Source organism: Periplaneta americana, chromosome 14 (genome assembly GCF_040183065.1).
Source record: "Periplaneta americana isolate PAMFEO1 chromosome 14, P.americana_PAMFEO1_priV1, whole genome shotgun sequence".
NCBI classification, from domain to species: Eukaryota; Metazoa; Arthropoda; class Insecta; order Blattodea; family Blattidae; genus Periplaneta; species Periplaneta americana.
Genome location: NC_091130.1, coordinates 126,589,971 through 126,603,650, shown reverse-complemented (window position 1 = coordinate 126,603,650; position 13,680 = coordinate 126,589,971). Strand labels below are relative to the sequence as shown.

The 13,680-nt window shown below is 36.1% G+C and overlaps 2 protein-coding genes and 3 non-coding genes across 6 annotated transcripts in view; 4 read left to right on the top strand and 1 right to left on the bottom strand.

Annotated features, from left to right (window-relative positions):
- Positions 1-13,680, top strand: part of LOC138713719 (serine-enriched protein) — a 300,616-nt gene that overhangs the window by 115,523 nt on the left and 171,413 nt on the right. The window lies entirely within an intron of this gene.
- The window catches only part of LOC138713715 (uncharacterized), a 79,145-nt gene that overhangs the window by 46,111 nt on the left and 19,354 nt on the right, over positions 1-13,680 (bottom strand). The window lies entirely within an intron of this gene.
- TRNAN-GUU (transfer RNA asparagine (anticodon GUU)) lies at positions 5,803-5,876 on the top strand. Its single transcript has one exon. It is a non-coding gene; the product is annotated as a tRNA-Asn (tRNA).
- On the top strand, positions 6,527-6,600 carry TRNAN-GUU (transfer RNA asparagine (anticodon GUU)). Its single transcript has one exon. It is a non-coding gene; the product is annotated as a tRNA-Asn (tRNA).
- TRNAN-GUU (transfer RNA asparagine (anticodon GUU)) lies at positions 6,828-6,901 on the top strand. The gene has a single exon. It is a non-coding gene; the product is annotated as a tRNA-Asn (tRNA).

The window sequence follows — 13,680 nt, the reverse complement described above, 5'->3', positions numbered from 1 at the left end:
AATATTATCCTCCCATCTACGTCTCGGCCTCCCTAAAGGTCTTTTTCCCTCCGGTCTCCCAACTAACACTCTATATGCATTTCTGGATTCGCCCATACGTGCTACATGCCCTGCCCATCTCAAACGTCTCGATTTTATGTTCCTAATTATGTCAGGTGAATAATACAATGCGTGCAGTTCTGTGTTGTGTAACTTTCTCCATTCTCCTGTAACTTCATCCCGCTTAGCCCCAAATATTTTCCTTAGCACCTTATTCTCAAACACCCTGAACCTATGTTCCTCTCTCAGAGTGAGAGTCCAAGTTTCACAACCATACAGAAGAACCGGTAATATAACTGTTTTATAAATTCTAACTTTCAGATTTTTGGACAGCAGACTGGATGATAAGAGCTTCTCAACCGAATAATAACACGCATTTCCCATATTTATTCTGCGTTTAATTTCCTCCCGAGTGTCATTTATATTTGTTACTGTTGCTCCAAGATATTTGAATTTTTCCACCTCTTCGAAGGATAAATCTCCAATTTTTATATTTCCATTTCGTACAATATTCTGGTCACGAGACATAATCATATACTTTGTCTTTTCGGGATTTACTTCCAAACCGATCGCTCTACTTGCTTCAAGTAAAATTTCCGTGTTTTCCCTAATCGTTTGTGTATTTTCTCCTAACATATTCACGTCATCCGCATAGACAAGAAGCTGATGTAACCCGTTCAATTCCAAACCCTGCCTGTTATCCTGAATTTTCCTAATGGCATATTCTAGAGCGAAGTTAAAAAGTAAAGGTGATAGTGCATCTCCCTGCTTTAGCCCGCAGTGAATTGGAAAAGCATCAGATAGAAACTGACCTATACGGACTCTGCTGTATGTTTCACTGAGACACATTTTAATTAATCGAACTAGTTTCTTGGGAATACCAAATTCAATAAGAATATCATATAATACTTCCCTCTTAACCGAGTCATAAGCCTTTTTGAAATCTATGAATAACTGATGTACTGTACCCTTATACTCCCATTTTTTCTCCATTATCTGTCGAATACAAAAAATCTGATCAATAGTCGATCTATTACGCCGAAAACCGCACTGATGATCCCCAATAATTTCATCTACGTACGGAGTTAATCTTCTCAAAAGAATATTGGACAAAATTTTGTACGACGTCAACAAAAGTGATATTCCTCGAAAGTTACCACAGTTGGTTTTGTCCCCCTTTTTAAAAATAGGTACAATTATGGACTCCTTCCATTGTGCAGAGTCGTGCATGAACATAAAATCACCATCTGGAAACCATTCACTGACTTGTGAAACTGGAACCGGTCGCCTGTATTTTGTTCAAGGAATGATGAGACAATATCAATACATAAAGGTTCTGAAGGAACGGCTTCTTTCACAAGTCCGTGAATGGTTTCCAGATTGTCATTTTGTACTCATGCATGACTCTGCGCCCTGTCACAAGGCAAATAAGGTGACCAAGTTCCTGTCTGACAACAAAATTAGGGTTCTAGATTGGCCTGGTAAATCTCCGGACCTTAATCCGATTGAAAATATTTGGGAGCTAATGAAGAGGCAGGTTCAATCAGAAATTACTACAAATAAACAATCTTTAATAGAAAAACTGATCAATGTGTGGCATCACGGCCAAGAAATTAAAAACAATTGTATCCAATGCATTTCTAATATGCCAAATAGAGTTAAAGCTGTAATTGCTGCAAAGGGATGTGTGACAAAATATTAGTTTTCTTGTTTATTTCATTCCATATTCATTATTACACAATTAAATATTTAATAATATTGTTTATAAAACACTATTTAGAGTAATAAAGCTTTTCCAGTTGAGAAAATCCAAATTACTTGTGTTTTATGTGAATTTGAAGATGAAATTCCTACTTTTACCAAGTGTCCCTAAGAATTTGATCACCCGCTGTAGATTAAATTTCTGATTTATTTTGAAACACTTATCCACTAAAAGTAAGAAAGCAGTTTCATACGTAGATCATGCTTTGTTCTTGTTGCCCTCCGAAATCTATGACAGAGAACCAGACTGTTTCAAGTCTATTTCACTAATTATTATTTTTTTTTTTCTTCAAAACTGGACGAGGAACACTTTCGAACAGCCTCATAACAAGTTTATGGCAAGTAAAATTTACTAATTTCTTCGATTCATAAATGCAGACAACATGGGGTACAACGAAACTTAAATGCGACAGGCTCATATCAGTAGATTTACTGGCATGTAAAAGAACTCCTGGGGGACAAAATTCCGGCACACCGGCGACGCTGATATAACCTCGGTAGTTGCGAGCTTCGTTAAATAAAACATAATAATTTACACAATGAAACATAAATCTCCTTTTTCTAAAAAGTTGCACTTAGAATAGTCTGATTCTCATCATGATCATCATTGGCGCTACAGCCCTTGGTGTGCCTGGGCCTCCCTTAGTAATTGTCGCCATCCGTCTCTATCTTGTGTAGAGTCTGATTCTCAACCATCGAAATGTAAGCTGATGTAAGCTACACCCAGACCTTTTGAGGCCTGGAGCTACAGTGCTACACCGTTCCAATACTAATATACACTGCCAGAAGATATCAATATCATCGAGATCGCGTAACCCAGCGTTTCTCAAAATTTTCTGATGTGGGGATCACTTTTTTAAGTCAGAACAGTTCCGCGGACCACCTTACTCTTGTTCCCTTTGAAAGAAAATTTATCATTTTTGTAGCATATTTTAATACCAGTATGCTTATATTTTAAAATAGAATTAAATAATTATAATACTTTTGTAATTATATTTTTTGTAGACAATCACAAGTAACTTATAACAAATTCTGTCATTGTTAATTCATCGCTTGCATGTTAGCAGTTAGTTGTTTGAAATCCTTCTTATGTGGTACACGCTAGTAGTTGTCCATGTCTCTGTTAAATAGTGCCCATTATAAATAATGGAAAACTGGCTTCGATCCGGATCTTTGAAAAGAAAGGAACATGATGATACGCTTCATTTAGGTAGTGCTAATAGTTCAGAAGCTGTGTGTGAAGAAATATATTAATTATAGTGCCACTAAAGAAATATCTAGTTCTACTAGTAGCTATTCAAAGAAAAAATACTTTCGTAAACATAACAAGAGTTATTTGAAACTTGGATTTACTTGGTGTGGCAATGAGAGTGAACCAAAACCTCGGTGCGTTGTTTGTTATGAAGTGCTTTCAAACGAGTGTATGAAACCCGTGAAATTGAAACGGCATTAATACATGAAAAGATTCGGTACTTTTGTCCTCTGTTATGAATTCGGGTGGTCCCTGGCTGGGTTATAGGCTCAGGACCAGATATGCAGGGAAAATATGGCGAGAAACGCCACGTTCATAGTGCTTTAAATCCCTCTTTTGTTGTTGAGAGTAGAGTGGGAAGTGGGTAGACGGGTAGGGGAGAAAACGTGAAAGGCGATTGCCATGTGTCATTTCCAAACTCTAGATTTTCAGCTATAGTGTGATAGGCAATTCGTTTGAATTTTATTTTCTTCTTCTGTCTTTTTTGAAAGACCACAAGGACAGAACTCGAGGACCACAGGTGGTCCGCGGACCATAGTTTGAGAAACGCTGGCGTAACCTATAACTTTAATTCGAAATTGGATAACAAATAAGTCATTGCATTGGCTGAAAGTTTTGAGCCAGAAGACTATTGATGATTTAATACAAGTAACGGTTTTAAATGCAGTTTTCAAAAGACATCGAAGGGTGGTGTACAAAACTGGGAATATAACAGAAAAAAAAATGGTAACGTTAATTTGAACTTACAGCTCATGCATTATGTCCAGACACTCCCCCACTCTTCCTACAGAGCTGCACACGAGTTCGGATGAGTTTACTTACGAATTATAGGGGAATGGGTTAGCCTTTGCCTTGAACTCGGTAGATACACACCTGACCTTTCCTTCTACTCCTACCCCCTCCATTGAAACGTTGTTCCCGTATTGCGCATCGCGAGTGTCTTAACGAAATGCACGAGCTGTACGTCAGTTCTCATTCCACAAGTAGAACAGAAAATTGTACAGGGACATCACTTTATTTTTACCAACATTTTTAACATTAACCTGGCTATACTCGGAAACACTGTTGCCCCCTTCCATTACAGGAGTTTGATGTTACTAGTGCAATATGTAAACAAATCATTTTACTAGGTATAGAGGAGAGAAAAGTAGTGTATCCATTTATGTTGTAGGGAAATACGATATTACGATTTTCAGTTTGATCATCACTTTTACGGAATTTTTCAAAATACAGTAGAGTAGTAACATTTTTTTTTCAAAAACTCAACATTTCAGGCGGCTATGTTCGTTATGTAATGTCTACTTTATTTAGCATATTAATTATTGATGTTATCATACAATATAGAGAGTGCATTTAAATTGAGGGGGTCGTAAGTAAAGGGCTGTAAGTGCACTTAAGTTACTTTTGAAAAAATGGGGTTTAAATATTTAAGCTTTCGTAAAATCGGTGAAATTTTTTATTTAAGTTGTAATGTGTGATGCGATTAAAATATCCCTTTGCCACTAAAATTTTAGATACTTTTGCTTACACTGGATGCATTTAACTCATGTTATTACAAATGTCACTAGCATTCCTTTGCTTCTAGCCACCTCAATTCAAAATAAGCTAATCCGAATTTTTAAACAAGTTGCTGAAAATGGTTGCCGTTCATTACAATGCAGGCTTCAATTCAGTACGCATATTATTAAACACATTTTGAAGCATATTCTCTGAAAATGAATTTATCGTTTCTTGAATATAATTTTTTAGTGCGATATTATTAATATAGGTTCTTTCTTCTATAGAAAACGCAACCATATTTCTGAAACACACTATACACTGCAGTGTTTACTTCACTGCTTGAAGACTTCGAATGCAACAGCGGCCGTAAGTTTGTGTGTCTGACGGGAGCAAGGACATTAGTGAAGGGGTGAGAGTGAAGTACATTCAGAAATGCAGGTACAATAAAAATGCAAGTAAAAATAAAATGGTGTCTCTGTATTTTCGGATAGCACAGAACAGGACTAAAGGCAGGTCCACAATAAACCGGGAACGGAAACGAGAACGAGAACGGAAATGTTAAAATAAATGTATTTAAATGTGAGCATTCACAATTAACGAGAACTTGCCGGAGCCCGGGAACGGGAACGTGAAAGTTGATAGTAAATTCTCACATTTAAATACATTTATTTTAACAATATTTCCCTTCTCGTTCTCGTAGTTTCCGTTCTCGGTTTATTGTGAACCAGCCTTAATTATTGCCAGTGTTTACAATTTAAATCCGAAGGGAACTGGGCAACACAATCACATTTCATTGGGGCTATTATTCGACAAAGGTCAGTACAGACCTTAAGTAAGGGCAAGATTTGTATTGTTTACGAACTCAGAAATTTGTATACGGTGGAAAGGTAACTAAGTCAGTGCACGTGCATTACTCTTAATGTTATAATATTGTTATACAGCGAACAGTTTAACCGACATTAGAGAAAACTAATCAGATACATTAATATATTATACACATTCTTGTGTACGAGTACAGTGGAGTGACATCAGCATTGAAACTCCGTTTCACTACCACTGACCTTGGTTCAATTGTACAGTAGATAAAATGTGTATTGTCAGCATCCATAATAGTAATGAAACAGCAAAGTTGAACTGTTAACATAAAGGCTGGTGGTTCGAGACCACGTGGACGCGTCAAATTTTTTTATTGACATATTCAATTCGAATACACCGAATACTTACTAAATTGCAAAGGTGCCTTGTAACTTGCCTCCGTGGCGCAATCGGCTAGCGCGTTCGGCTGTTAACCGAAAGGTTGGTGGTTCGAGCCCACCCGGGGGCGTAAATTTTGTTCTGTGTATATAATCTCAAATCAAAGTGTAATGTTCTAATAAATGTGACTGAAAGGAAAAAAAAAAAAGAAAACAGTCGATGTTCGTGGCGCAAATAGAGCGTTTCGGTGCTAACCGAAAGGTTGACGTTTAGCGCTCATGTGGAGGCATCAGATTTAATTTTTAGGTGATTTTATTTTATTTTGAAGGTATTTCAAAACATTTTCTGTCGGATGAACGAGTTGGACAGTTTATTACAGAAGAATTTGCGGTTCGACTCTACCTCGAGACGTCAAATATGATTTCTTACGGCACTTAAATCTAAAATGCCGAATTCTTGACGAATTTAAAAAGCAAGTCCTAACTTGCCTCCGTGGCGCAATCGGCTAGAGCGTTCGGCTGTTGGTTGGTGGTTCGAGCCCATCCGGGGGCGTTTGATTTTATTTATTAGGAAACTTATTTCTAAATTAACAAATTCAGTTGGAGATATATGATAAGTATGTTTCCCTTCGGCATCCATAGCATAATGGAAGACTGAATTGGATTGTTAACCGAGAGGTTGGTGGTTCGAATGCACTTGGAAGTATCAAATTTGTTTTTTTGTGACATTAAATTTAACACCCAAATCCACTATTTTTTTTGCAAAGTGGTCTTGTACCATGCCTCCGTGGCGCAATCGGCTAGCGCGTTCGGCTGTTAACCGAAAGGTTGGTGGTTCGAGCCCACCCGGGGGCGTTTGATTTTATTTATTAGGAAACTTATTTCTGAATTAACAAATTCAGTTGGAGATATATGATAAGTATGTTTCCCGTCGGCATCCATAGCATAATGGAAGACTGAATTGGATTGTTAACCGAGAGGTTGGTGGTTCGAGTGCACTTGGAAGTATCAAATTTGTTTTTCTGTGACATTAAATTTAACACCCAAATCCACTACTTTTTTGCAAAGTGGTCTTGTACCATGCCTCCGTGGCGCAATCGGCTAGCGCGTTCGGCTGTTAACCGAAAGGTTGGTGGTTCGAGCCCACCCGGGGGCGTGTCGTTTTATTTCTTGGGGAATTCATTTCCAATTCACCAAATTTCATTTGAGAGTACTAGGAACAGTAGACTGTGCGATAGTAGCGATCCTTCTGGCTAGCAACTAAAGTTCAACTCTTATTGGATGCATATTCCCTACGTATTGAGCTTCGTGATTGTACAGTGTACGTACTAGACCAGGGTTCTCAACCTTTTGAAGATTGTGGGCACCGACCACGTAAAACTATGTGAGCGAGTACCATGAAATTGAATACCGGTAGGTTTAATAGGTCTATATAATAGAACAATAAACAAATAAATTAAATTTGTTAATACTTTACCAGGATAATGATGTCCTTGAACTTGAATGTTACTTAAAATTTCAGTGATGTGAATTATTCTTGAGATATTTCATAAGTGAGAAAGTTTTTTCGCATAGATAAGTTGTCCCGAAGATAGCCACACATTTGAGAAAATATTCCGCAGTATTTGGAGTCTTTTTCTATCTTCTGAGCTTCAAAGGCTCTGAACTTATCCTTTTAAAGAGCTAAGGAGAACTGGAGGTCTATCAATTGACGCTCCCCACTAACAGTCATATGTAACTAGTTGCAGGAAATGGGACCTAAAGTCGGATTTTTCATTTTTTTTTTGTGTTTTTTTTTTTGTGGTTTCAAAAAGAGGATGAGATACTGAGCATTTAAAAAAAATTCATGGTTCTAGGTGCTATAGTTTTAATATATTACTCATTGAATGTTGATATTACATTATGTACTTTTCGAGAAAAATGCAATTAAAGTTTTCATTTGTTTTTTAGTAACTATAAGAAAATGTTAGGTATTTAAGAAGCACTGTGTAAAATTACGTCCTAGTTCAGCATGTGCAGTAGTGGCAAAAAAAAAAAAAAAAAAAAAACCGGACCGACCCTTGTAGCTGATTTCAGAGCCTTGTTCACTCCAGAGCACGATAGACTGGTAACTAAGATTTTCGTGGTTCGAATCCTGCCTGGAAAGAAAACTTTTTTTTTGTTCCTTATTCAAATTTATTCCCAATACTTTTCGATTGCAGCGATATTTCACTACTTAATTACCTTATTATTCCCAGAACATGAATTTTACCAGCTACAAAGGTAGCGCAGGATGTTAAAACATAGAAATGTAGTTTTTACACCGCAAATTCGTTATTTTGTTCTCTTGTAAAATTTCCTTTTACATATTACATATTCTCTTGAATAATATTGATTTTTCTGATTAAGTTCACACTGAATTAAAAGAGTTACACACCATGAAACACGGGAAGGCCTATCAGATATCTAAGATATTATAATGGATGGATGGGAGCACTATTTGTTTTCGGCTCATACAACAAAGTTTAAATTGAAAAAGGACGCAAGCACTTTTTTACTCACATGACGAGAGCACCAAATATCATTAAAAGAGCACCATGGTGCTCGCGAGCGCCAGGTTGAGTACGTCTGTACTAGACTATGGGAACAACCATGTTTCACGAATGAATCCTTCAGTAATGTGCTCCAACCACGAGAAAGTCTTTGCAGAATGTAACGCAGCGGGGTAATGCTGTGAATGAATGTTGATGTCATAAGATGTCATAAGGTCACACACGTGGGTACTCGTATCTCTATTGGCTCGCTCTCACAGCACAAACAATAACATTGTTACACACATATTTATACTACCCTAGTTACAAAATTAGATCACTGTTAATCTCCTGGTCTTTTAATCCCTCCATATAGGAAATAACATATGCAGGACAGCGCATGGTTTTTAAACTGACGTTATAACGATAATATTATCTATAATAATAATAATGATTTATTTAACCTGGCAGAGTTAAGGCCATACGGCCTTCTCTAACACTCAACCAGGAGTAAAAACTGCGTTATAGAAACAGTACAAATTTACAAAGTACACACAGAACTGAATAAGATAATAATAATAAAATGTAAACAACAAGTAAGAAGAAATCAGACATAATATATAACATACAGAAAGAAAGAAAAAAGCATAATAAAATGTGAACAGCAGGTCAAAAATAAATTAGGCCTACAAAATATAAAAAATAAGAATTATTGATAATAATAATAATAATAATAATAATAATAATAATAATAATAATAATAATAATAATAAATAAGAATAGTAATGATAATAATAATGATAATAATAATATTAATAATAATAAATAATAATAACAGGCCTAATAGTAATAATAATACTAATATTAGTAATACAATAGTGCAGTACAAAGCATACAATGAATACAATATTTTTAAGTATACACAGTAAGGCAAATTATGTTTATATATAGCTCAACTTATCACATTAGAGATATACCATTATCGGAAAATATGAAAACAAAAATATAAAATAAGTTAAATATCACTAGAACATAAAAAAAATGTGAATACGTGGAAACATGCATCTACTTCGCTCCAATAGATGACGCAATAGTAAAGACATTCCTTTTACGGTTGGTATCCTGGTTGGAGAACGGTAGCGTAGCGAGATATAAAAAAAAAATGGGAACGCTATAGTTTAAACACTTACTAAGCTAATATTATGTGTAAAAAAAGATCAAATTAATAGTGATAATCGTCGTCTTCCTATCAGAGGATATAGGCCAAGTGACCTGTTTCGAACAGTAATAATAAAAAAATAATAATGATGATGATGATGATGATGATGAGAATGTCATAATTTAAAAAACTAGGAAACTGTGAAAGAACAAATAAGTGACACGGTAAATTTTTAACTTAGAAACAGTGATTAAATCAAAATCCAAAATAGAGCGAGGGCACTGGGATTCGAACCTTTAAATATATTCAATATTTGTAGTGAACAACGTGACCTATATACAGGTATTCTCTGAGTACTTCAGTTTCTCGTGCCACATCTCCTCACTATCGCCTCTGAATATCTCCTGCGTTTTAAAATTAATGTTATTAAAAATCACAGAATTATCCAAATTGACTGCATGAACATTGGTCAGGAATGACGTTCAATTATGAAAATGAAAGATCACACAACAGGACATTTTTTTTTTTTTGTTCGCGTTCTAGCAAGGTGCTGCAAGAGTTATTATCTTTGAAACACTTGAGGACAGTAGACTATAAATAAAACTACACACAAAAAACCACCAGATTATGTTCGTCACATTCATGCATGATCTGCATTTGCGTGCCAGAAGTACTTCGTGACTGACAGCAGTTATTTGTCTCTTAAAAAACGTCTCCACCTATCGATATAAATAGTAAATTCACTTTGAAAGTCGCCCAAGATTTGTTTCGACACAAAGTGTATATAGCCTTAGTATGCAACAGATTTATTTTACTATAGATTTAACCGGTTGTAAGGAAAATATTTTCTGTCGTTTGAGAGACCTTTAGGCCTACAACTTCCGAAATATACCGTAGTAAACCTACAACAGTCACTATATGTTATGTGAAACTGGTAAGCAATCATGTGTTTCATTGAGGTCGGAAAGAGAACCGGAACCTGACAGAATTTTCAATTCATGGAATACATACGAAGCGAAACCTTAGTAATATTTCTTGTGTAATTATTTAATTTTCTTACTTAGTTTGTAACGACGATGGATCGGAAAGTAACGCCCAATAATTCTTTTCTGCGTTGGTATTGCGGCTGGAATGTTGACATTTAACCGAGATGTAGTTTGAAATTTTCACTACAGACACAATTTGTTTTGCATGTGCAGCCCTAGCGAGACAAGCGTGAACTACGCAACAAAGATGGCGCGCATGTTACTGTCGTCAACTTGTGAAGAGCAGCGAAGTGGTATGCGATTTTTGTGGGCTAAAGGACATAACCCGAGTGAAATTCACAGGGACATCCGTTTATTAGTTTGAATACTGACTTTATTTTGAAACGTTCGTTTGTTTTGTGCATTTGGCAGTTCATATTTTCAATAATAATAATAATAATAATAATAATAATAATAATAATAATAATAATAATAATACAAAACATTTAAAATACCGATAATGTAAATTGTAAACAAATTTAATAATAATCCCCTTGACAAAATTCTGCGTACGCCATTGATTTCAATACAGATAAGCTATTGTTAAAATCGTAATTTATGGTAATATTGTCATTTTAAGAGTTCATTGGAAGCATAATGTAAATCACACACACAATATAGAAGTTAATTTATGTACTCTTCATTTTCTGAGTGAGTTGCAGTTGTGTTATAATTCTGTAGACTTTGAATACGCATTATAAATTTAAACAATGCAAGATATCTGTAGAAGATATCTAAATATTTCGATACAAAATAATGTTATGTAATATATTTCCAGGGTACAGATTAATTTGATATGTAACTGTCAAAAGGGAGAATATTCCTGCTTTTAATAAAAACAACATTCGTTGTGTGTTTTCATGCACGCACTCAGCATCACATAAAAAAAATCACACAAAGCGGACACATAAACCATAATATCTATCTCATAAATCAGCTTTACAGCTTGAAAAAATATTTGAATGCGATTTTTATATCCTAATATGTTGTATGAAATTCACGGAAGTGGCATTCAGCAACCACTTCCGTTAAACAATACAGAATGCATTGTTACACGCCACATTATGTAGTTATCAAATTTTGTGATAGCGCAGCAAGTGAGCGGAATGTTTTTGTCGAGTGTCATTTTAATGTATGTCAAGAATAGTGTAGGGAATTGATTAGAACGTACAAATTGCGAAGTAACATTACGCGTTCGTATATATCGTACTTATGTATACTTATACAGGGACATCATTTTATTTTTACTTCAATTTTTATTGTACCTGAGTTTTTGAATGTACTTCACTCCCACCCCTTCTACTAATGAAGTTCAACCGTCATCCACACAGATCCAAAACCGCATATACAGTCATAGTAGCCTTACGGTCATAGTAAACAGTACGTTCCAAAAATATGTTCTCGTTTTCCAGTGACGAAAGAACTTTCAATATTGAATCATTTTCGCAGAGATACTGTCGTCCATTTACCTACGTCGCATCCCGGTTTCCCCCACCCGCTTCTATTCGCCTCTCTGTAAAGGCTAGTGGCTGGGCTGTCTTAGCTCTTTTCTGAAAACATTAATTTCTGTTAGGAATTGGACGTCTGCGTAATATTATAGGCCTACAACTGTTTAAAATAAGTTAAATAAAATGGCCTCGTTAAGTAATTAACTGTCACGTGATTATCCCCCTTTCTACGATCCTGCGACATAACCACTTGGATGGGCAGTAGATAGCATGTCTGAGTAATTTTATCTTTTCGGGTCGGCCAGAAGTGAAGATTGAATTTACAGTACGTAAGGTACTCTTTTATAGAGTAGGTACAGAATTATTTGAACATGAGTTACTAGTACGAAGGACGAACCTGGTAATTGGTATTAGGTGCATTAGTCGATAGTGTGATAATATGCACATTAGAACTGAAGCCTGTATCGACATGAACGGCCACCATTTAAAAAAAAATGTGTTCAAATATCCATATGTGATTATTTTTAATTTAACATCATTCTCTATATTGTACGCTAATGTGGTGTAGACAGTATAATATACTCTGCATAATGAATACGTCCACATGGACAGCTCAGTTCGTGAGTAAAAACACTCATTGTTAATACTGTACTGATTTTGATTAAACAAAAACCTAATGAAAATTATCAAACACAAAATCGCGATATTTCCTAGTTTACGTAAATGGATGAACTCCTTCTCTTCCCTCCTATATCTAGTAAAGTGATTTGTTTGTATATTACGCCAGTATCATCGAACTCCAGTCGTGGAAGGGGGTAGAAAACGGTGTTTACGTTTCTCAACCATTGATCTAAAGGTATAGCCAGGTTAATATTAGAAATGTTAGTAAAAATAAAATGATATCCCTGTATAAGCTCGGACAGGACGGTTTTGTCTCGGACCGTTCGATGTGACGGTGATTACAAGCATCGTTATGAGACTGCATCATACTTCGCAGAACGAATATCTCGTTACGAATGTCCGATGCAGTATGCTACAAGCCTAAGAGAATGGTTGGTGCGGGGCATGTTTGCCGTCCTCATAGTGATTCAATTGCTGGAGACAACATCCGTCGCGCTGGAAACCAAGTCCAGCCTCGGAATTTGGGGATGTGTAGGGATAAACGATAGGATCCTTGGTATGTAATGTAAGAGCCGGAATTGTACGAATCAGGATATTGAGATGTTTCTGGCATAATATGAGTTGGGAATGGGTCCTGATCCCAAGTCTCGAACAGGCAGTAGTGTTGCTTGCCGTTTCACAGGTCGCTTCCGATGCTGTATTCCAAATGACCAGAGATCGAGTTCAATTCCGTCATGTCAAATAGAATTAGGAAAGAAACGAGGGCAGGAATATTTAAGGACGGTGGTTCTGGCTTAAGACTGGTTATGGATGGGACCTGATCAGGAGCTTCGAACAAGCAATGAGTGCTTGTCGCTTCTCCAGTCATTCCCGCTGCCAGTAACCGAGATCAGCCTCGTCAGCCCAAATTGGAAAGGTTTATAGGAAGGTAAAAGCACGGCAGATATTTAGACTAGATGTTCATGCTGTGAACTCGAACATCAAGGAGATTTTCATCAAGTATACTCCAGATGGAGGGAAATCTTCTGCATTCCGGGGAAAAACTGATGCCATGGGGGAAAAGAGGATACATTTTGTAAAATATGGAGTTTTCAGCATTTTGGCACGTTGTTCAGTTTCATTTAGCAGTATTTTGTTTGTTGTTATTCTTTAACATTTCCCAACTAAATTTT